Here is a 23,994-nt window from a genome sequence, read left to right as displayed (position 1 = left end):
CCATTTGAAAAATAATCGGTTTGCTGGTTTGTGCTGTGGAGCCTCACGTTGCAGACAGACACAGACACACACACACACACACACACACACACACACACACACACACACACACACACACACACACACACACACACACACACACACACACACACACACACGGAAAACCCGATAAACTTCTCTCAATGCTCTTGTTTGACCACACCTCCTGAGCCACACAATATTTTTCATAAGCCACGCCCACTTTCCTACACCACTCCCACTTAAAATAATAAATAATTGGAGGTGGTGTGTGGGTCGTGGAATCGTTTTCGGGAAATAAATAAATAATTGGAGGTGGTGTGTGGGTCGTGGAATCGTTTTCGGGAAATAAATAAATAATTGGAGGTGGTGTGTGGGTCGTGGAATCGTTTTCGGTAAATAAATAATTGGAGGTGGTGTGTGGGTCGTGGAATCGTTTTCGGGAAATAAATAAATAATTGGAGGTGGTGTGTGGGTCGTGGAATCGTTTTCGGTAAATAAATAATTGGAGGTGGTGTGTGGGTCGTGGAATCGTTTTCGGGAAATAAATAAATAATTGGAGGTGGTGTGTGGGTCGTGGAATTGTTTTCGGGAAATAAATAAACATATTAGAAATCCACAAAGGCAGAAATTCCGGTGATTCCATTTATTTTGGATCCTTTTCACTTTGGTCAATAACGTTTAGATCGAGGAGAGATCGAAGGTGGAACGACGGTGTAGTTCCTTACAAACACTGTATACACACCTTAAATGACGGTAAATAGACACCCGATTTTTGAAGGACTACCATTTGAAAAATAAAACCTCAATCAAAAATCGGCTTGAGTGAAATTTTCTAAATATCTCGAAGTGTTTAATTCCGAAGTCTCGTTTCTCTGCATTCAAAACTGAAGGACAAGTATTGAAAATACTGCACGCGGTTTTTCGGCCGCTGCACAGCAACGGGTGGTTGCTCAGCAACGAAATTCAAACGCGCACCTTCCCAGACCATATGGCACCTGTTGGCAAAGTTTCATCGAAATCGATTCGCTAGTTCGTGCTGTGGAACCTCGCGTTGCAGACACACACACACACACACACACACACACACACACACACACACACACACACACACACACACACACACACACACACGGAAAACCCAACAATAAGGGATATCTCGCACATATGGAGAATCCAATAACGTCGTGTTGAGCACGATATTTGCAAAATCCATAAAACAAACTTGACATTAAAAAAAAATTGGTAGTTGAATTCAGTGACCAAATATGCAAATCCTCTTGAAGTTTCAAGTCAATTGGATGAAAATTGGCAATTTTAGACATTTGGTCCATGTTGACCTCAAAAATAATTGGCTTGTTGAATTCAGTGACCTAATGAGCAAATCCTCTTCAAATTTCAACTCAATGGGATGAAAATTGAGGATTTTAGAAATACCACATTAGTTGTTGACCTTAGGCCTATGTTGACCTTTTGGACTATGTGGACCTCAAAAATCAGTCGCTGGTTGAATTCAGTGACCTGATATATGAATTCTCTCCAAATTTCAATTCAATCGGATGAAAATTGAGGATTTTAGATATACCACCTTCGTTGTTGACCTTAGGCCTATGTTGACCTTTTGGACTATGTTGCCCTCAAAAATCAGTCGCTGGTTGAATTCAGTGACCTGATATATGAATCCTCTCCAAATTTCAAATCAATAGGATGAAAATTGAGGATTTTTAGAAATCTCACCTAAGTTGTTGACCTTTGGCCTATGTTTATCTTTGGACCTCAACAACAATAGGCTTCTTCCTTATGACAAAGTCTACCAAGTAGTGAAGTTTCGTGAACATCGGTGTAAAATTGTGACCTGGAGGCGATAAAGAGACAGACAAGACAAACAAAAAGACAGACAGCATAACAAAAATCGACTGACCAATATAATTGAAAAATCTTTGATTTTGCAACTAACAAATGGACCCAAATGCAATACCCTCTCCTTCGGCGAGGGTAATTAGTTTTGTGGCTCATTGTTACCTCCACCACCGAAGGAAGGTGAAGGAGATTATGTTTTCACCACTCTCTGTTAGTTGTTTGCAAAATCGAAGATGTTTCAAGTTTATTGGTTAGTAGATTTTGCTATTTTGTCTGTCTGTCAGTTGTTACTTGGCCTTTTTTAGCTCGCCTGTTCGAAAAACAGATGGCTATAGCGATAGCCCCGGCGTGAGCGTGAGCGTTAGCGTCAGTGTGAGCGTGAGCCTGAAAATGTTAAAGTTTTTGGTGCAAGTTATTTAGAAGCTTTCCATTCATTTAATATGTGTACTGGGATGCTGACATTTGGCATGGAGGTTCCTTTGGGGTATATTATTGATGTAGTGAAGTTGAAATTTAAAAATAATTTCAAATGTTTTAAATTTTTGACCTGTTTTTAACTTAACTCTTTTGTAGCACATCAATGTTAAAGTTTTTGGTGCAAGTTATTTAGAAGCTTGCCATTCAATTAATATGTGTACGAGGATGCTGATATTTGGCATGGAGGTTCCTTTTGCGTATACTACTGGTGTAGTGAAGTTGAAATTAACAAATGATTAAAAAATTTTTTTTTTTTTTTAATTTCAACCGAAGATGGTGTCAAAGCCACCCAATGCTCGCCTGTTTATACTAGACGCTTGCCATTCATTTAATATGTGTACTAGGGATGCAATGAAGTACAAATGAAATAAATTTTGTTGGTGCACCTTTTTCAGAGACTCAATATTTGTGAAGTCAAAACACTACATATTACTTTTTCTTTTAGATGCATTTCTCATGGCAAGGCAAGTAGGTAATGTATTATTGCATAATGTTGATAAATACCATTGCACATGCACTGTTATAATTGTGATGCCATCATAATTACAAATAATAACGTATTATTGCATAATGTTGATAAATACCATTGCACATGCACTGTTATAATTGTGATGTCATCATAATTACAAATAAAAATGATACTGCATGGTAGTTCGACTTGTTCATTAATAATGCTGCCACTGTAACATGATCTGCTCTCTGGATGTCACTTTCCATTTTCAGCATTGTATTAATAATATTTTTGCATCCTTCTCGTAAAAAATATTATTAGACGTCTTTTAAAAACGATAAATGTATAAACAGGCGAGCATTGGATGGCTTTTTCACCAACTCTGGTTTTATTAGTAATAAATATTTATATTTTTCTATTTAATGTCCCCGAACCCTAACAGCTTGTTTTTTTTGTTTTTTAACAAGCATATTTATCACATTAGTTTGTTTGTTACAGCTCGGCCCGGCACGGCACGGCACGGCTCGGCACGGCACGGCACGGCTCGGCTCAGCTCGGTATTTACTATGAGTGCAATAATTCGTTTGTTACTTCGCAAAAAAAATTTAATCTTTTTTGACAAGTATGTTGATCGCCTCCGTTTGTTTGTTTGTCTGTCCGCTCGCCTCCAGCCCAAACTGCTCAACCGAGAGTTCTGAAATTTTCAGAGATTAATGTCACCGACCCTGCGACGGTCCTGCATTGAAGTTTCGTAAAATTTGGTCGTCCGAAAAGGTCGACGTAGGCCAATAGTGCCAATTTGGGCCAAATTTTCTAAAATTCTCAATTTACATCCGAATGACTTGAAATTTGAACGAGGTTTGCATATCAGGTCAATAAACTCAACCACCAATTAATTTTGAGATCAACATGGACCAAAAGGTCAACATAGGCCAAGTTTATAAAATCCTCAATTTTAATCCAATTAACTTGAAATTTGAAGAGCATTTGCATATCTTGCCATTGAATTGAACCATCTATTAATTTTGAGGTAAACATCGACAAAACAATCAACATAGGCCAAAGGTCAACAACTAAGGTGGTATTTATAAAATCCTCAATTTTCACCCGATTGACTTGAAGTTTGAAAAGGGTTTGCTTATTAGGTCACTGAATTCAACCACCTATTCATTTTAAGGTCAACATTGATCAAAAGGTCAACATAGTCCCAACGTCAACAACTAAGGTGGTATTTCGAAAATCCTTAATTTTCATCCGATTGACTTGAAATTTGAAGAGGATATATATTTCTTGTCACTGATTTCAATGAGCCAATTATTTTTGAGGTCAACATCGAGCAAAAGGTCAACATAGGCCCAACGTCAACAACTAAGGTGGTATTTCAAAAATCCTTAATTTTTATCCGATTGACTTGAAATTTGAAGAGGATTTATAATTGAGGTCACTGAATTCAACCAGCCAATTATTTTGAGGTCAGCATTCATCCAACAATTATTTTTGACTTCCACATCGACCAAAAGGTCAACATAGGTCAGATTTCTAAAATCGTCAATTTTCAGGTCCAGGTAGCAATCGCGCTCTATATAATTTTTGAGCCTGATCTCTCAATGGTGAGGAATCACTCAAAAAATTCTCATATCTGATCCGGATGCAGATCTCCACCAAAATCGAATCAATGCGTCATGGTCACACACCCAACCTTTCCACCAAGTTTCACTTGAAGAAGTCTACAACTTTTTGAGATATCGTGCTATATATTCGTTTTAGCCCTATCTCTCAATGGTGAAAAATCACTTTAAAAATCATCAGATCCAGATCTTCACCAAAATCTAATCAGTTCGTCCTTGTCACATACCGAACCTGTCCACAAAATTTCATCCAGATCGGACCACAACTTTTTGAGATATCCTGCACACAGATAAACAGACAAGCAGACAGAAAGGAGTGAAAACATAACCTCATTCACCTTCGTTGGCGGAGATAATTAACGTCAGTAGTTTGCTGCCCAGGAGTAATATCTTACGTGGGAATTATTTTGATTTTCCCGGGAAAGTGGAAGCAACATGGACAGTACAGTATGTAGATCAGTTTAAAATTGATAGATGTATAGGATCAATGGGGATATTATTAGTAGGGTGCAGGAATATCGGTTGGAAAGGTAGGTTTTCCTCGGGACTGGTTTGTGTGATCTGTGGGTGTTGTCTCCCCATAGCGCCCCACCTACCTACTTCGACCTTTTATACTCTCATTCTAAAAACCTTCTTGAAATTTGGTTTTAGCCGTCATGCAAATACAGCACAGGCATGATGGGCCGAGTGGCTTCCTCCCATGTTCAGGTGTTCTCATACGTGTATCTCGCCTGCGTTCTGACAGAAATCGATCCTGACATAGCGCTGGATGAAGGATACAGTATATACCTATTTATATTTTTTTATACAAGGTCAAGGTTCCTGGAAGAGCTGGGACACAGAACAGACCAGGACACAACATAACAAAGGGAACAGTCGGACAATGGGGAAACACCAACAGCAGGGAGGAGGGAGAAGGTAGACTGAAACGGAAAAAAAAACAAGGGATCCAGGTAACAATAAGTGGTAAGGACAAGATGGATGCATCAGCAAAATTTTGGGAGTGGTGGGTGTGGTATATCGCGTGTCGTAAAGATCATGGTTTTGGATGGGGGGTGACCTGAGATGGAGGTCAACAGCTGTCTTGAAGACCGGGGGAGAAGAACGAGATCGAAGAGAGTGTGGAAGGTGGTTCCACAGGTGGGAAAAAAGAGAGGAATAAATGAGTGGAGGTGAGCAGTAGTTCTGGATTTAGGCAGTGTCACTAGGAGGGGGATGCTAGTGGACCGCGTGCATCCTGCACATACTTGTAGGGGATAAAGCACGGAGAAGGCAAAGGGTGCAACACCAGAAATGGGGCGGAAGAAGACGGAGAGAGAGAGAAAGAGAGAGAGAAAGAGAAAGAGAGAGAGAAAGAGAAAGAGAAAGAGAAAGAGAAAGAGAAAGAGAAAGAGAAAGAGAAAGAGAAAAAGGGAGAAAGAGAGAAAGAGAGAAGGAGAGAAAGAGAGAAAGAGAGAAAGAGAGAAAGAGAGAAAGAGAGAGAGAGACCACCGACCTGTCTGCTATGGCGAGTTGTCAGGGCAACAAGTCAATTCAAAAACCTGAATAAGAGGAGATCTTCACCAGAAGATGTGGCTGTACATTACTTTCCTCCTGAGAAACCTTCTGACTGCACCAATGAGTTCCAGCTTGCACACTTGGTGAAGTCGAGTTGAGCCCAGCATATTCCAGTTCACCAAATGTTAACTCTGGCTTCAATGCTCTGTTGTGGAAGAACAGGTTTGCTGATTAACATCATTGACAAAGGGTGAGCCTTGACAAATGAATAAATATACTGTGTATGTGTGTGTGTGTGTGTGTGTGTGTGTGTGTGTGTGTGTGTGTGTGTGTGTGTGTATATATATATATATATATATATATATATATATATATATATATATATATATATATATATATATATATATATATATATATATATATATATATATATATATATATATATATATATATATATATATATATATATATATATATATATATATATATATATATATATACACCGAGTCGAAAACACCAGGGGGTTGACTCAGCCTGCCATCCTCCCGAGGTCGGCGAAATGAGCACCAGTTGTACTGGGCCCGGTGTATGCCCCGGTTAGAATAGGTGTACCATATCCCTGTGTGTCGTAAGAGGCGACCAGGGTTGCGTCAGGAAGGGCATCCGGCGTAAAAACCTATGCCAAATCATTATGCGGACAGCAAAACGAATTTCCATACCGGATCGGTCAAGGCCCGGGTTACCAACGACTGCCACCGGTACCGGTGGTCAGCAGGGTACCAGTGGAAATTGTGCTACTGTTGGGCGAAGGAGGAGAAGGAGACGGGGAAGGCGAGTCCGGAGGCAGTGGGAGAGGGGGAAGGGTAGAAGTGTGGAGGTGAGAGTTGGAACTCTGAATGTTGGGATGATGACTGGCAAAGGGCGAGAGTTGGCTGATATGATGGAGAGAAGAAAGGTGGACATACTGTGTGTTCAAGAGACCAAGTGGATGGGGATTAAGGCGAGGAGCATTGGAGGTGGTTTCAAACTGTTCTACCATGGTGTGGATGGCAGGAGAAATGGTGTCAGGGTAATCCTGAAGGAAGATTATGTCAAGAGGGTATTGGAGGTGAGGAGAGTGTCGGACCAAGTGATGAGTGTGAAGTTGGAAATTGAAGGGGTGATGATGAATGTCATCAGTGCATGTGCCCCACATACGGGGTGTGAGATGGAGTATAAAGAAGATTTCTGGAGTGAGTTAGATGAAGTGGTGGAGAGTGTATCCAAGGATGAAAGAGTGGTGATTGGAGCAGATTTCAATGGGCATGTTGGGGAAGGGAATAAAGAGGATGAGGAGGTGATGGGTAGGTACGGTCTCAACAAGAGAAATGTGGAAGGGCAAATGGTGGTAGAGTTTGCAAAAAGAATGGAAATGGCAGTGGTAAATACGTATTTCAAGAAGAAGGAGGAACACAGGGTGACATACAAGAGTGGAGGAAAGTGCACACAGGTGGATTACATCTTAAGCAGGAGATGCAACCTGAAAGAGATTCGTGACTGTAAGGTTGTGGCAGGGGAGAGTGTAGTTCGACAGCATCAATTGGTGGTCTGTAGGATGACTTTAGAGGTGAGGTTGAGGAAGAGAGTGAGGGCCGAACCAAGGACCAGATGGTGGAAGCTGAAGGAGGAAGACTGTTGCGTGAAATTTAGGGAGGAGGTGAGACAGGCGTTGGATGGTGGTAAAGATGGGTGGGATGATTGGGCAACGACAGCAGAAGTTGTGAGGGAGATAGCTAGGAAGGTACTTGGTGTGACATCTGGACAGAGGAAGGAAGATAAGGAGACTTGGTGGTGGAATGAGGAAGTACAGGAAAGTATAAGGAAGAAGGGGTTGGCGAAAAAGAAGTGGGATAGTCAGAGAGATGAAGAAAGTAGGCAGGAGTACAAGGAGTGGCGACGAAAGGCAAAAAGAGAGGTGGCAAAGGCCAAGGAAAAGGCATATGACGAGCTGTATGAGAAGTTGGATACAAAAGAAGGGGAAAAGGATTTATCCCGATTGGCAAGACAGAGGGACCGAGCTGGGAAGGATGTGCTGCAGGTTCGGGTGATAAAGGACGCAAATGGGAATGTGCTGACGAGCGAGGAGAGTGTGTTGAGAAGGTGGATGGAGTACTTTGATGAGCTGATAAATGAAGAAAATGAGAGAGAGAAGGTTGGAAGAGGTGGAGATAGTGAATCAGGAAGTGGGGTGGATCAGTAAGGATGAAGTGAGGACTGCTATGAAGAAGATGAAAAGTGGAAAGGCGGTTGGCCCAGATGGTATACCAGTGGAGGCATGGAAGTGCTTAGGAGAGATGGCAGTGGGGTTGTTAACCAGATTGTTTAATAAAGTCTTGGAAAGGGAGAGGATGCCGGAGGAGTGGAGATTAAGTGTACTGGTTCCGATTTTCAAGAACAAGGGTGATGTGCAGAGCTGTGGAAATTACAGAGGGATAAAGTTGTTAAGCCACACCATGAAGTTGTGGGAAAGAGTAGTGGAAGCTCGGTTGAGAGGAGAGGTGACGATCTGTGAGCAGCAATATGGGTTTATGCCAGGAAAGAGCACCACTGATGCGATGTTTGCTTTGAGAATGTTGATGGAGAAGTATAGGGAAGGCCAGAAAGAGTTACATTGTGTGTTTGTGGATTTAGAGAAAGCTTATGATAGGGTGCCAAGAGAGGAGTTGTGGCATTGTATGAGGAAGTCGGGAGTGGTGGAGAAGTATGTGAGGATCGTGCAGGATATGTATGAGGACAGTGTGACAGCGGTGAGGTGTGCGGTAGGAATGACGGACCGGTTTAAGGTAAAAGTGGGATTGCACCAAGGATCGACTCTGAGCCCTTTCCTGTTTGCAATGATGATGGACAGGTTGATGGACGAGATCAGACTGGAGTCTCCATGGACTATGATGTTCGCAGATGACATCATGATCTGGAGGGAGAGTAGGGAGCGGGCTGATTCGCGCCTCGAGAGGTGGAGGTACGCACTGGAGAGAAGGGGAATGATAGTCAGTCGGAGTAAGACGGAGTACATGTGCGTAAATGAGAGGGAGGGTGGTGGTATGGTGCGGTTGCAAGGAGTTGAGGTGGGGAAGGTGGATGGGTTTAAATACTTGGGATCAACTGTCCAAAGTAACGGAGAGTGTGGGAGAGAAGTGAAAAAGAGAGTGCAGGCAGGATGGAGTGTGTGGAGAAGAGTTGCAGGAGTGATTTGTGACAGAAGGGTAGCTGCAAGAGTGAAGGGGAAAGTATATAAGACGGTAGTGAGACCAGCTATGTTGTATGGTTTGGAGGCGGTGGCGCTAACAAAAAGATAGGAAGCGGAGCTGGAGGTGGCAGAGTTATAGATGCTGGGATTCTCATTGGGAGTGACGAGGATGGATAAGATAAGAAATGAGTATATTAGAGGGACAGCGCAGGTAGGACGGTTTGGAGACAAAGTGAGAGAGGCAAGATTGAGATGGTTTGGACATGTGCTCAGGAGGGAAGCGGAGTATATCGGGAGAAGGATGTTGAAGATGGAGCCGCCAGGCAGGAGGAGAAGAGGAAGGCCAAAGAAGAGGTTCATGGATACGGTGAGGGCGGACATGCGGGTGGTTGGAGTGTCAATGGAAGATGTGGAGGATAGAGCGAAATGGAGACAGTTGATCCGCTGTGGCGACCCCTAACGGGAGCGAGCCGAAAGAAGAAGAAGATATATATATATATATATATATATATATATATATATATATATATATATTATACACATATATCATCGCACAATTTGAAAGCCTTTATCCCTGAGCAAGGGTCAGCTTTTTGCGGGCTCCAATCATGGTACCCTTTCTTGTGGCAATGTTTTTACGGCCGGATGCCCTTCCTAACGCCAACCCTAAAGTCGCCTTCGACCTTGCAGGGATAATTACCAGTATATTGGTGCTCATTTTGCCGACCTTCAGAAGGATGACAGGCTGAGTCAACACCCTTAATGCTAACTCAGCAGCCAGCGGGGTTCGAACTCAGGACCCCAAAGATCCCAAGCCACCACCTTAACCACTGAGTCACACCAGGCTCATATATATATATATATATATATATATATATATATATATATATATATACATATATATATATATATATATATATATATATATATATATATATTGTTGTGGGCCGGAGGTCCGGTGGCGAGAACGACCACTAGGTGGGGGAGGTTATGTCGTCTCCCACCAGGTTCTCCAGAATTGTAGGCCGTCCCTCTTGGATAATTCTGTGAGGCGGCGGGTCGCTAAACCGACCGTGGATGCCAATACCTCCACCGCTTAGCGTAGGGTCTTTTTGTCTGGAACCAATTTACCTAATTAACTACGCGGTGTCGTCTACCGGGGCACCATGCCTTCAGTACGCCTTGCCCGAACCGGACCAAATCCAATTCACTCCTCCCAACAATCATTAATTCGCACTCTGTATTCCACATTCACTCCACTCACACTCGGGCCCGCTGACCCACATTCACTCACCGTATTTCTTTCTTGGTTTTATTTTTATTTTTCACATCACACTGACGCTCTACCAGCTACGTTCCACTAACTCGTGCTCCCCGTCATTCCTTATTCCAATGCACTTTACATTTAATTCCACGTAGCTAATCTACGTCCCCACTACACGTTCCATGTCTGTCCATGTCTCCAATCCATTTCTAAATTCCAACCTAAATTCGTTTCAACGCCGGCTTCCCATCATGCAATCGTCCGCGCTTGGGCGGTTTGCAAAACACAGAACGGATCTCGCACGCAGCATCCCGCGGAGCCGGCGCGGTTCCCGAAATATTAATTCCGTCCGTCTCATTTGGCTCGCTATTCCTGTCGGTTACACGACCCACGACTCCCGTCTGAGTAGATCCGTGTCGCATTTTCTCACGTGCACTACTCACACGTTTTGACACACACTCCGGCACAATCACGCTGGGGGCTTGTGTTAGCCCATGAGATCCCGGGGCTTCTATTCCTCCAAAGCTGGGCATGTGCTCTTCCACACCATGTAACCGCTGTACCTCGTACTATACAGCCTTACCGGACTCACCTCGTCATGGTCTGCCTCAAGGGAGAATATCCGTCTCCCCTTGTTCCTGCGGGAGGTTAATCTGACCCTCGCACTGGGTCTCAAAACATTCCACATGCTCAATCTCAATGTCCCTTACCATTTCTATTTAAGTGCTCCTCTTTTATTTTGTGGAATTCCTTCACCTCTTTTAATTTATACGTCTCTTTTAATTCCTGCGTCTCTTTTATTATGTTCAATTCCCGGCTTTTTGTCTCTACCTGTCCGAGTTTACAGGTTTCTCCCTTGATTATCGCGGCTTCACTCGTCACCTCGACCTTACCCGTCGTCATCGCGGTCCGAACAGCCTCCACCCTCCCCCTCGATTCGGTCATTTCCCCACGTTCAGTCCCGATCCCATGTGAAAACTTCCTGACCATTTTTTCCATTTCGCCCTTTACCTCTGCCAGCTCCACCTTCATTTCCTACTGACCCGCCTTCATTTGTGTTTGTAAGTTTATTCCCGTGTTTTGCATATTCCCATTCAGTCGGTTTTCCATGTTTTGCATATTCCCATTCATTTGTGTTAGTATCTCCACCAACTGGTTCATGTCAAATGGCTTTGGCGAAGCCGATCTGCTGTGATCGGGTGTGGATCCGATAGGGATCGCTCGATCCTCCGTGGGGGAAATTTGATGCAGGGAGTGCCCAAGCATTGTCGCTGTCGCAATTGCCCCCAATGTTACCTCTGGGTATGGAAGCCTGGTGTTGGTGCAGTGGTTAGGGCAGCGGATTGGGATCCAAAAGGTCCTGAGTTCAAGCCCCGTTCGGCCACTGAATTAATACACCAGGGGGTTGACTCAGCCTGTCATCCTTCCGAAGTCGGTGAAGTGAGTACCAGTGTACTGGGCCGGTGTATACCCCGGTTAAAATAGGTGTACCATATCCCTGTGTCGTAAGAGGCGACCAGGGTTGCGTCAGGAAGGGCATCCGGCGTAAAAAACATGTGCCAAATCACAATGCGGATCATACAGATGATCCGCTGTGGCGACCCTTAACGGGAGCAGCCAAAGGAAGAAGAAGAAGTTACCTCTGGGTATGGCTGCAGGGACTGATCTCCCTCAAAACTGTCGTCCTGAGCCACGGATTCCTCTATTATTGTTTCAGAACCCACCTGAACCAACTTGTCTTGGTCCGCAATGGTCTGTACCGAGAATGAAATAAAATTTGAATCCTGCTCTTAATTTCGGGGGGAAGGGGGGTGTTGCTAAGTACACCCCTGGCTCGAATCCCATTTCGGATGCCAAATTGTTGCCGGTTCAAATCCCGTATATTTTCTATGGGTCAATCCCACTCCTGACACCAAACTGTTGCGGGGGGGGGGGCAGCAGGGTCGGGTGAGAAGACCATTAGGTGGGGGAAAGCTACGTTGATTCCCACCAGACTCCCGGGAATTGTAGGCCGTTGCTCACGGATAATTCCGTGATGTGGCGGGTCGCTTAACCGACCGTGGATGCCAATAACTCAACCGCGTGACCTCGGGTCACCTAATTAATCAGGTTACAATTATATATGTATATATATATATATATATATATATATATATATATATATATATATATATATATATATATATATATATATATATATATATATATCCCGACCCAAACATATCGAAACCTTCTACTGTTTGACGAAATTAAACTTTATTCTCGACATAATTACCAGTCGATAAACTCTTACCTTGTTTATACTTAGTTTCGAAACAGAACGATTTGCAAATGCATGTTGTTTAATAAAGGTGGTAAAAATTTCCCTGCTTCAATGTTACACAAAGAGGATGCAACAATCCAGACCTGGGCATGAGTTGAAAGAAAGATTAACATAAGGGGTAAAAGATGATCCTGATAGTGCAGGGCAACTGCAGTATTGGAAAAGTGGGGTCTTCAGAATGCCGATGGAGGATGAGAAGAGACAAAGGCAGTAATTCTCTACCTGGAAATATCTAGGGAGGACACAGAAAGGTTTCTGTTCCCAGGTTGTAACTCACTCTGAAACGTAGGTTCTTCATTTAGATCCTGGATCAAATGACTTAACGTTTGGCCTTAAAACATCCACATTCCTCTCCATGGTGATCATTTTGAATCAGAGCCCCACATTGGTAGGTTACAGCCTTTGTCTTTTGTAACACAGCTGGAATAATTATAATCGATAACAGTATTTACAACAACGATGTACAATACCTGGGGCATATTATTCTAAATTATTGAAGACATTGGTGGGCAAACTTGAAAAGAAAGAGTGCGAGAACCCTCACTTGAGGAATGATGGTTCTATTGCAGTCGATAATAATGTTCTGGGACTGGCAGGATAACTCGGAGATAGCGAAATAGTCTTTGAGGTGTCTAGACTGGGGTTCAATTGGCAACTCCACATTAAAGTCTTATCCTGGTGCTTCACCGGTAAGGTGTTCTATCCTCCAGAGAGATGTATGACTGGGCGCTGCATATGCTGGCATTCGCCGATTTACATTAAAGATCACACGGTACCTTTCGAATGGAATAGGAGATTCTGTGCCACTACCTCGGCCAAATTCCTGCCCTGTCTATGTGAGGAAGAGCGATGGAAAACCAAGCGAGTAGTGTTGCATGACAAAAAAAGAGAGTATTCTCCGACTCTTGACCGCGTCAGTTGTGCCAACACTGAAAGATTATAGCCACGAAGGGAACGTGGCGAAGGACAATGCTCGAGCCTACAATTCTCACATTGCAACTGCAAAGGCAGCAAAAATGGGGTTTGAAATCCATCCTCATTTCCCCATGTTCCCTCGTTTTGGCTGACAGGGTGGTACACAGCTTTGCGTAACTTGCCTTTGAGATGTCTTGTTTGGGTTCGATTCCCGACCAGACTATAAGTTGTTGGATTGGTGCTTTGCAGGTGGGGTGTTACTTCAACCAGTACACCTTTGCTCAGATGGACGTCGGTCAAGGCGTGGACCCCCACCCTGCTCACCTTCATTGCTCGTGGACATGAAAGATCCCAAGGTGTGTTTTGTAAACAGTCAGCCATTGTGCACTCAGCACCCTAGCCAAGTTCTAATTTGCTACCCTAATGTGCAGGGGCACTGCATCAGGAACACAGCCATTTCTCAGCAATAATTCAACCAGGGTGCCAATTTCACAATCTCATCCCAGTACAATATGCATTCTTCAACAATGACCAGGTCGTTGAAATCTGAAATGCTACGGAAGAGTCTTTTGAGTGCAACATTGAGTGCAACGAGAAAAATCTCAATTACAAGTCATCTTTTTATCTTATTATCGTGTACGGAAGCTTGGCTGCCAGGTCACTATCATTTGTTGGGGCACAACCATGTCACTGATGCTGTGCCCCATACCAGTACACTGGTACTCATTTCACTGACATTGGAAGGATGACAAGCCGAGTCAACCCCACCTGGTGTTAATTCAGCAACCAACAGGGCTCAAACTCAGGACCTTAAGATCCCAAGCCAGCCAACCGAATCACCAAGCCAACACCAGGCTACGACTGTCATAATACCTGTTCATGTCCAACCGTTAAGAGCCAGCCTAAAGGTGGCCTGTCCGCACCTGTTTCTGAATGTTGGATCCACATTGCTGAATAAATGGAAATAGTTGAGGATGAATCTCCATTGGGACTTCTGTTCATGATAGATGATTCAGTCAGTTGAACTGTGTAATAACAATGAGGCAATAAAGAAAAAGATGACAAAAAGACACATTGCAGGAATATTCCAGAGCTGCACATCGACGATGGAACTTTTGTGTTCTCAGCACCATAAACATGTCAATTCTAAGAGCATACAGATGTGCATGAGGTGCAGTAGGAACTGAGTTTTTAATGGTTACTTTGGTGATTGAAAGTCATGCATTGTCTCTTACTCTTAGATAAATGAGTTTAATAGCCTGAGTGTTTGGATAGCAACATTGTAAACACCATATGTCCAAAAGCACACCATTAATCCTAATCATTTGTTGTTTTTATCAACTCACAAAGAATGCTCATTCAACCTTTTATGGCTATCTTGGGATAATAAGATAGCTCTCCTTTTTTGTAGCTGTCTTCGTCAGGGTTAAATTCCCAACATGGTATGGCCTTCCAACACGAAAATCTCATCCTGGTGTTTTGTGCACAGATTCTTACATCATGGAGAATGCTGTTCTTTGGAGAAGATCTTTCTGCTGGCTGCCCTGTCTGCTAGCTCTCTCTCTTTCTCTAACTAATGTCGGTAGACAGCACGCCCAGTTTAACATCCATCGGAGGAATGACACACACACACACACACACACACACACACACACACACACACACACACACACACACACACACACACACACACACACACACCATTCACCCAGTCTGTGAAACACCAGGATGGCATTTGATAGCTGGGTCGGTGTTCAAACCTAGGCTAGACGACTTAGTGGCTGAGAGGTTAGTGTGTGTTCCTCTAGTCCAGGGGTTCTTAACCGGGGGGGGGTGGGGGGGGTATCCATACCCCTTGGGGGTATGGGAACTAAATGCTGGGGGTATGGGACTCGATCTCTGAATATTTGTTTATATTTGTTTTATAAATTTATAGTTGGTTAGAATGTTACATTATAACTAGCACTGTTATTCAATGTTTGTATATTTATAATTTCTCGGTTATTTTTTATTTTTTTTTGTAAATATATATGATAAATGCTTATGATTGCCTTTCATGTTCTATTCCTAGCTATCCATATCTAAAATAAATTCAAGCTATTGACATCTTTGGAATTCATATTGTCAACTAATAGGACTGGTGATGATGATGATTTTGACAGTCAAGCGAAGGGGGTATGGGACCATGTTGGGCAATCCATTGGGGGTCTGGAATCATCAAAAAGGTTAAGAACCCCTGCTCTAGTCTAAGCCATCCTGCCAGCTCCAAATCCCTGTCACATATGCCTTTGCTTAATAATTAAAGAGATACTTAAAGGATCTGCATAAACTCGTGATTGGAGAAATGAAAGAAATCTCATTCCAGTACACAAAAAGGGAAGTGAAAATAGATTCCCAAGAAAAAAAAAAAGAAACGAGCTTTTCTTTTCTCCTGTGTGTTGTGGTAACCAAACAAAACAAACAGGGCGGTAGTGAGGGCTAATCTATTTTACCAAGGCAAAGCACAAAGTAGTCTAATTGCAAAATTGATGGTGAAATCCTCAATGTCCTCAAGGAAGCAGAATGGGTATGGCTCAGTGAACATCTGACTATGAAGGCACCACCCTTGAGTACACAACACCTGGAGCCAAGGCAGTTAATTAAAAATAATTAATTAATTTTAATATTCACTCCTGGTCTCACTCGAGTCAAGCATTGATAATCAAGTTTGTGTCTTACTTCCTCGGCTCGGCATTAAAGCTATATCTAACAGGGACGGACAATGCCATTGTGACGGTGTTTCTTGGAAGATCAATACCACCAAGTTTACCTGCACAGTTTTTGATTGCCCACCTGCAGGGAATGAATGACTTTGAGTGCAGACCTGCACTCCTGAGGTCATGATGGAAATTCCTGAGCAGCAGCTATTGGGTTCAAGGCACAGATTCTGAAGCAGAAGGCAGTATAGATTTCATGAGATGAAGAAGACCCGTGAGATTATGGGTGTTGAAGGGTTTACGAGAATGAAGGATGGAGATGAAGTAGATGTAGGAAAGCTATTTGTCCAGGATGGTGAGTGACAGGACCAGGGGGCATAGCTCGGGAGTTCGGACCCAAACAAACAAGGGGTATTTTACACAGAGAGCTGTCTGAGTATGGACTGGTCTTCCTGGGAAAGTGGTAACACCAGGGACAGCAGGTCGGTTTAAAATGGCATTGGCTAAATAGGATGAAGGGGATTAAAGGGATACAAGAATATCAGTTAGGAAGGTAGGTAGCTCAGGACTGGTTTGTGTGGTCTTGAGGATGTTGTGCTTTTTGGATATTGGTACATTAAAAGTTTATTTTAAATCATATGTACAGTATGTATACAGTATACTGTACATATGGTGGTATCTTACCTGTTACTGTTACATGTATTCCATCAACCCCCCTCCACCTCCCTTTATCCCCCAACCATCCATCATTTCACTTTCAACCTCCCATTTGTACACTCTCCTCCATAGCTTCTCCCCCTCCCGCACCCCCAGCCACCACTGTGTTTCCATATTTAGATTGAGTGTCAGGTGGGCGGATATATGCACAGGTATGATGGGCATAAATTAAAGTTTGCACTGGTCAGACGAAATGTATTTGAAAAATTCCAGATGCAGTTTGTCTGATGAACCTTCACAAAGATCATGTGCTCAGAGATCTTGACAAAGATCATGTTCAAAACAAACTCAAAGAGATTGCAAACACATCGGAGATGCACTGCAGTGACACCCAAGGAATCATATTTTAAAAACCTAAGGAATCATATCTGATCCGATGTGCCATAATCTATGATGCAGAACACTGGTGCTGGCATGGGGTTATACTGGGTGGTTTGCCACCCTCCTCCCCAGCAGTGGTTAGGTCAAGAATTTGTGATTTGTTCATTGCACCAGTGATAGTTCGTGGAGGACACCAGGGGGTTTTTAACATATACTAAGTAATGTCAGCAGAAGGGACACCAGTTTATCGTCCATCCAAGGGACGGCACACACATTGATCAATCACACTGCCTGTGAAACACCAGGACGTCAGTTTATAGCTGGATCGGGTGGGAATCAGGCCCAGGCTAGATGGCTTAGAGGTGAGTGTGCGTACCTCTTGGCCATCCTGCCAGCCCTTGCACACAATTTATCCATTGGGATTAAAACATGCTGTATTAACATATACTAAAATACTGGTAGTGTATGCTTATGCCTGGTGTTGGCTTAATGGTTAGGGTGGTGGGCTTGGGATCCTTGGATCCAGATTTCAAATCCTGCTTGGCTGTTGAAATAATACCAGGTGGGGTTGACTCTGCCTGTCATCCCTCCAAGGTTGGAAAAATGAGTGCCAGCTTGCTGGTATCTTGTGCAAGAGTGGTGACCTGTCCAGGATTGTGCCCCGACAGCCAAGGAAACTGCTTCAGCAGCACCAACGCTCTGCACAGAGTATAGTTCCAATGGATGGGGTATGCTTTCACATTGAAAGCAATAACAAAATGTGCTTCCCCATTGGCTTGGGTTGCTCACCAGCATTTTTTCTTTTTTTTTTCATTTATGGATGCTTTCCGACGGTTCTGTGATTTTCTCAGTGCATCAGCTTTGATATCCATCAGCACACAAAATTACCATGCTTCCCCAATGTCTTGAGTCAGGTCAGGTCAGCTATGGGAGGGAGCATGCACCGGAGCAGCATGTCACTGCGTCCACTCTCCGCCGGTACTCCAGGGGCCTCCGTCTGGCCATCCCCCAGGCAGATGCCTGGCCCATCCCCATCTCCTTGAGATGCTGATCAACCTGCTGCAACCATGAGGCACGTGGTTGGTCTATTGGCCGCTTCCACTCACGAGGCTCCCTCGCTGAGAGAATCTGGTGAGCAGGATAAGCATCAGGAAAATGAGCCACATGTCCATATAGCCGCAGCTGACGCTCACGGACTATGCAGGTAACAAATCTTATTTGAGTCTCTCTCAGCAACCGCTTGTTGGACACAATGTCCGACCAGAGATAGCAAAGGATTCTCCGAAGAGACCTGGTACCAAAGGAATCAAGTCTCAGTCTCATATCCCTGGTCAGAGTCCAAGACTCACATCCATAGAGCAAGAATGGAAGCACCAAGGACCTGAAGACTCAGACTTTTGTCCTCCCCCACAGGTACCGGCAGCACCCCACCCCATTATCCAGTGAATCCATGACTCCCCAGGCCCGACCCAGATGTCTGTTGACCTCTGGCTCAAAGTCAGCAGAGACGTGAATATCACTGCCAAGGTAAGTGAATCTCTTTCTGATCCAAACATCCTCACCACAAACAGGTACAGACAGGACAGCAGCATCCAAGATGTCATTGTAAGCCTGGATCTTAGTTTTGACCCAGGAAACCCGTAATCCCAGCGGCTACGACTCTCCATTCAGTAAACACCTCGAGGACCCCAAAAGGATATCTCGAGTCTCCGCAAACATGACTGCATCATCTGCAAAATCAAGGTCAGAGATCTTGACATTCCCAAACGATGCACTGCAATTTGATCTCTCTGACATCCTCCCCAGAATCCAGTCCGTACAAGTTCTGAAAAGTGTGGGGGCCAATACACACCCCTGATAGACTCCAGTAACCACTGGAAATAAGTCAGGGATGGTATCACCACATCTCACAGCACTCTCAGTACCAGAGTATAGTTCAGACATCAGATCGATCAGTTTTGGTGACACCCCACGAAGACCAAGAATCCTCCAGAGGACATCCCGATTCACTGAATCGAACGCTTTACAGAGATCAACATAGGCTGCAAGCAGCCCCTGCCGAAGCTCTCGTCTGCGCTTGGTGAGAACCCGAAGAGCAAGGATACGGTCAATCGTTGTCCTCTATGGTGTAAAGCCTGACTGCTTTGGATGCTGGTGCTCAAGCAGATGGTGGCGAACCCTATCAAGAATTATCCGTGCAAAGACCTTGTCCGGCACTGAGAGCAGCGTCACCCCTCAGTAGTTTTTGCTGCCTTGGCGATCACCCTTGCTTTTCTAGAGAGGGACAACAAGGCCCCTCTTGCAGTCAGTTGGGATGATGCCTGTGTTCCAGGCACAGCACAGAACTGCATGCAATGACACAAGTACAGCATTTCCACCAGCCTCACGAGTACAGTATTTCCACCAAAAATAATTTACGAACACAAATGCACATGATGATCATGATGATGATGACGATGGATAGAGTTTGATGAAGGCTTGCTCTACCTGCATTGTCCCACATTGTTTATACACCCACGGTCCAGTCCGTCTCTCCATCTGAGCCTGTTCTTAAGACTTCATCCCCAAACCTTTTCTTCCCCAAACGCCCTCCAATAATGACATTCCTCATTCACCCGAGAGTGAACCACCTGAAAAACCAATGGTGACAGGTCGCAGTGCTCATGAGCAAGAAGCGACAGCAACACCCATGGGCTTGCAGGAGGATGGAGTCATACACAGCTAGCACCAGTGGGGCACCTTCCTCAGATCCTCCGAACATCGGAGTGTGATGGATCACCTTCTGATTCTCCTGTGCTGTGAGGTATAAAATAAGACTCGGACCCTCAAGTGATGGGAATGATGGAAGAGCAGATGCCCGAGTGCATCGCTCTGAGCTACATACAAAGGTTTATGAGGAACGAGGCACAACGGAACACTGAACTGATAACACGCAACCTGATGAATATCAGGCACACGACTCAAAGTGTGGATGCATGTACAGCAATCTCAAAGTGGTGTAGGCCTAACGTGTCCGGTGACTGCTCCTATTACACTGCCTGCTTCTCTTCTCGGCAACATGATGGAAATGAATGAGCCGAATGGCCAGGTATTGTCTAACGGTGCATCTCAGTCAGCTCCAGCTCTCAGTCAGCTCTGAAATGCTTTTTCGGGCTGTGAAATGAAGCATCCAAACACAGACAAGCTGGACCACGAAGACCTTGATGAGTTTCATCTGTACCTTTGCCCTTTCCAGGTGACTTTTATGAGTGGCAGAGTCGGCTGGAGGCCGTGATGCCGCATCTGCGAGATGAGCACAAGTCCATTGCAAGATGACAGGGTGAGTATGTAACGTACCTTGTGAATGATATCGACCTTCATGGCAACCCAGACTGGATCATGATGCAGTCTTGCTTTGACTTCCATTTTTTGGCCATCCTACACAAGCAAGACAAATAGAATGGCCATGACCATTTTGTACTTTGTCGCCATCGTGCTACTCATTGAGACATGCCAATGGCCGAGGGCTTCACCTTCAACTTTGAGCTTATGGCCATCATCTCACCTGGGATACCATGCCAAACTCTGTTCATGAAGGCATCGCCACATTAATTCTCAACATGAAATGCTTCCTCATCAACACGAGTGCCATGCAGTTGTTTGCCAAGGAGGGAAACTTCCGTATCAACGTTACTATCTCCCAGTGCTCCCCCAAAAATTAGCCATTCACGGATTCGGATGCTTCAGTCTGAGAGTGACTGTGCGGAAAACGTGTGAGGCACCAACTTTACAACACGTATGAGTCAATAGCTGCCTCACTATTTCCCATTGGCCTTTCCGTGCCCACCCTACACACATTTGGGTGTTGCAGGAATTTTCTTCATTAACCTTGTCATTGTGTAAAAATTTGTTCATGACTGTTTTTGGCTTTGGTAAAGGTTTTGGGTTTTCCACTCGACAAGGTCATCTCTGCACCGACTCGGCTCACGCACTCATCGCCCTGCCGATCGGACCTTGAGACATCTCCTTTGGACTTGCAGCATCTGTCGACTCAAATGTCTCTGCGAACTTTGATTCCTCTTCTGCAGACTTCGAGGCTTCTTCTTCTCCTGCCTGGCTCGCCAAAACGTTGCACCGTAATAGTATTCTTGTGTGTGATGGTGCAGGGTGATGAAGCAGATGGGTCAGAGCATAGTCACCATTCCAATTCTGAGTTATTATACTCGAATAATAATATAATCAAAGATTTTTAAAAATATGAGATACAGACTTGGCACATTCCAAAGCACCGTTCGTGGAAACTGGAAGTATTGCAAGATCTAAGAATGACTATAGGTTATCTTTACCATTCAATTTATCGTGCACAGAATGCTTCCATTAATCCCGATATTACAACAAATAACATCGCTACTAAAAACAAGGTAATTATCTACTTGTATCCTTGTACAATCTTCTCCAGAACACATTTATTTTGATGGATTGATGGAGATGGTTTGACTAAATGCTCCCATTGTATTCGCTAGTGCCCGAGTGGGTCAGCCTTACAACTCAAAATAACACAATAACGTACTACACGGACTGACTTGCAACAGCAATAATAAACTCAACAATGCAGTGCACATATATTCACTATTTTGAGAGAAATCAATCCATACCTGGAATAACAAGTAAAAAAAAAGACATAAAATGTCATTGTCCCCATTGTTTTAGTAACTTTGCTGTCTGGAGTTAAAGGCCTAGCCCATATTTATGTACCACTAAAATGGCCGCCAGTCTACCAGTCGGCCATCTTTGATCAGATTGCAAAATAAAGCAAGGGGCAAATGTATGCCATCATGTGCTATGTTTCTCATACACGTCTGTGTCCTTTTCGGATCATATATGTCTGAGAAATGGCTGAAGATGTGTTCAACATCTGGTGTTTTTTTACAACTAAAATAGCTGCCAGTCGGCCATCTTGGATCTGATGTCGAAAAAAAGTGACATGCTCATGTAAGCCATCATTCATGATATGTGTGCCAAGTTTGAACATCGGTAAATGCATGTCCAAGATATGGTTGAGGATATGTTCGACACTGCGTGTTGTTTTTGTTACAACTAAAATGCCCGCCACTCGGCCATCTTGGATCTGATGCCCCCCAAAAAAATAAAATGGCGTGCATATGTACACAGTCATGTGTTGTCTTTCTGCCAAGTACGAATAAAATCGGTCCATGCATGTCCGAGATATGGTTGCAGACGCACACACGCACGCAAAAATCTGGGTGGGCCAACCCAGAGGTTGGCCCACACGAAAATGGAGAACAAATCCAGAAGCCCCCGTTTCGGACCAAGTTGAATGGGGGCTAATATAATCAAAGATACAAAATATGAAATGCAGACTTGGCGTGTTCCACATCACCATTTGCAGCAACTGGAAGTGTTGTACCAGTGATGGTGTTGCTGGCACCAGGTGACCAGAAGCTGTTTCTCCACTTAATATTGTGGTTATTCAGTTTGGCCTCTGAGTTTTAATATGAATCTTATCGCTATTCTGAATTTTAATTGGATGGTAGTTTTTCTCGTAACAATGCAACCTGCACTTTAAATATTAATCATTCGCTTTAATTTGTATGTATACACAGTATGCTGTCTGTTGCAGCCTCATTTTACCTTTCCTGTGGTAATATGTAAATATGTTACCTCTCGGGTTTCTGTTTCCAGTTAGAACCAGAATCAACGAGCAGGAGAAAAGGGGTTCACAGTGTGGTGAATAAAGGACTGACATGGATTCTGAAGGCCTCGTACATCTTTTCCTTATCTATCTATAATTCCAGGTGTGTGTGTGAGTGAGTGAGTGAGTGAGTGAGTGAGTGAGTGAATGAGAGAGAGAGAGACCGCTGTTTCTCGACAACCACTGGTCCTATCTAATTGAAACTTGCCAGATATATTGCTGGGGACCTGAGGATGTGCCTTTTCAAGGTTTGATATTAATTGGACAAGTGCTTCCCAAGTTATGGCCATTTATTTACCAATGACAAGATGCGTTGCTGCGTAGGCGTGGCTGTTGGGGAAGAGATCCTCAGCCACGTTCCCCATTACGGGTTACAACGTACGGACTTCCGGATAGTGATGACTAACTGTATTCTATTAATTTCTCGATTTCTTATGCGCATTTATAGATAAACACAATGCCCCAATCCAGTCGTCGTTTACGAGAGCGAAGGAACGGCCTGTGTGGTTGTTTGAAAGCTTTTTTGGGGGGGGGGGGGTTGCACGTATGGCCACGCACAAACGTTTTTTTTTCCTCTCTTCTGTTCTCTTTGTGTTTTTCCTTGCGATGGCATTGCGAAAAGGCAAAACATGTTGGCGCTCATTGAATAATTGGCCATTAAAACTAAATTGCGAATAATCGTAACTGCGATATGCCAACTTCCGGATGTGACGACTTAGCTTCCGGATAGTGACGACTTACTGTATTCTTTCTTTCTCGATTTCTGTACTTTCTCAATTTTCTTAAACACAATGCCCCAATCGAGTCATCGTTTACGACAGCGAAGGAACGGCCTGTGTGTTTGTTTGAAAGTTTTTTTTTGGGGGGGGGGGGGGTTGCACGTACGGCCACGCACGAACGTTTTTTTTT

The 23,994-nt window shown here is 43.9% G+C and overlaps 1 long non-coding RNA gene and 1 pseudogene across 1 annotated transcript; both read left to right on the top strand.

Moving 5' to 3' along the window:
- Positions 1 to 6,050: 6,050 nt before the first annotated feature.
- Positions 6,051 to 15,469, top strand: LOC147021443 (uncharacterized). The gene is made up of 3 exons (XR_015061370.1): positions 6,051 to 6,181; positions 13,909 to 14,015; positions 15,149 to 15,469. It is a non-coding gene; the product is annotated as an uncharacterized LOC147021443 (long non-coding RNA).
- Positions 15,470 to 20,532: 5,063 nt separating this feature from the next.
- Positions 20,533 to 21,842, top strand: LOC147021442 (E3 ubiquitin-protein ligase SIAH1-like; annotated as a pseudogene).
- The last annotated feature ends 2,152 nt before the right edge of the window (positions 21,843 to 23,994 follow it).

The sequence above is a fragment of the Eptatretus burgeri genome, chromosome 8 (assembly GCF_056783735.1).
Source record: "Eptatretus burgeri isolate ZD-2024b chromosome 8, Ebu_testis_v1, whole genome shotgun sequence".
Lineage (NCBI taxonomy): Eukaryota > Metazoa > Chordata > Myxini > Myxiniformes > Myxinidae > Eptatretus > Eptatretus burgeri.
The sequence above is the reverse complement of the archived record's forward strand: the minus strand, read 5'-3'. Positions and strand labels throughout refer to the sequence as shown.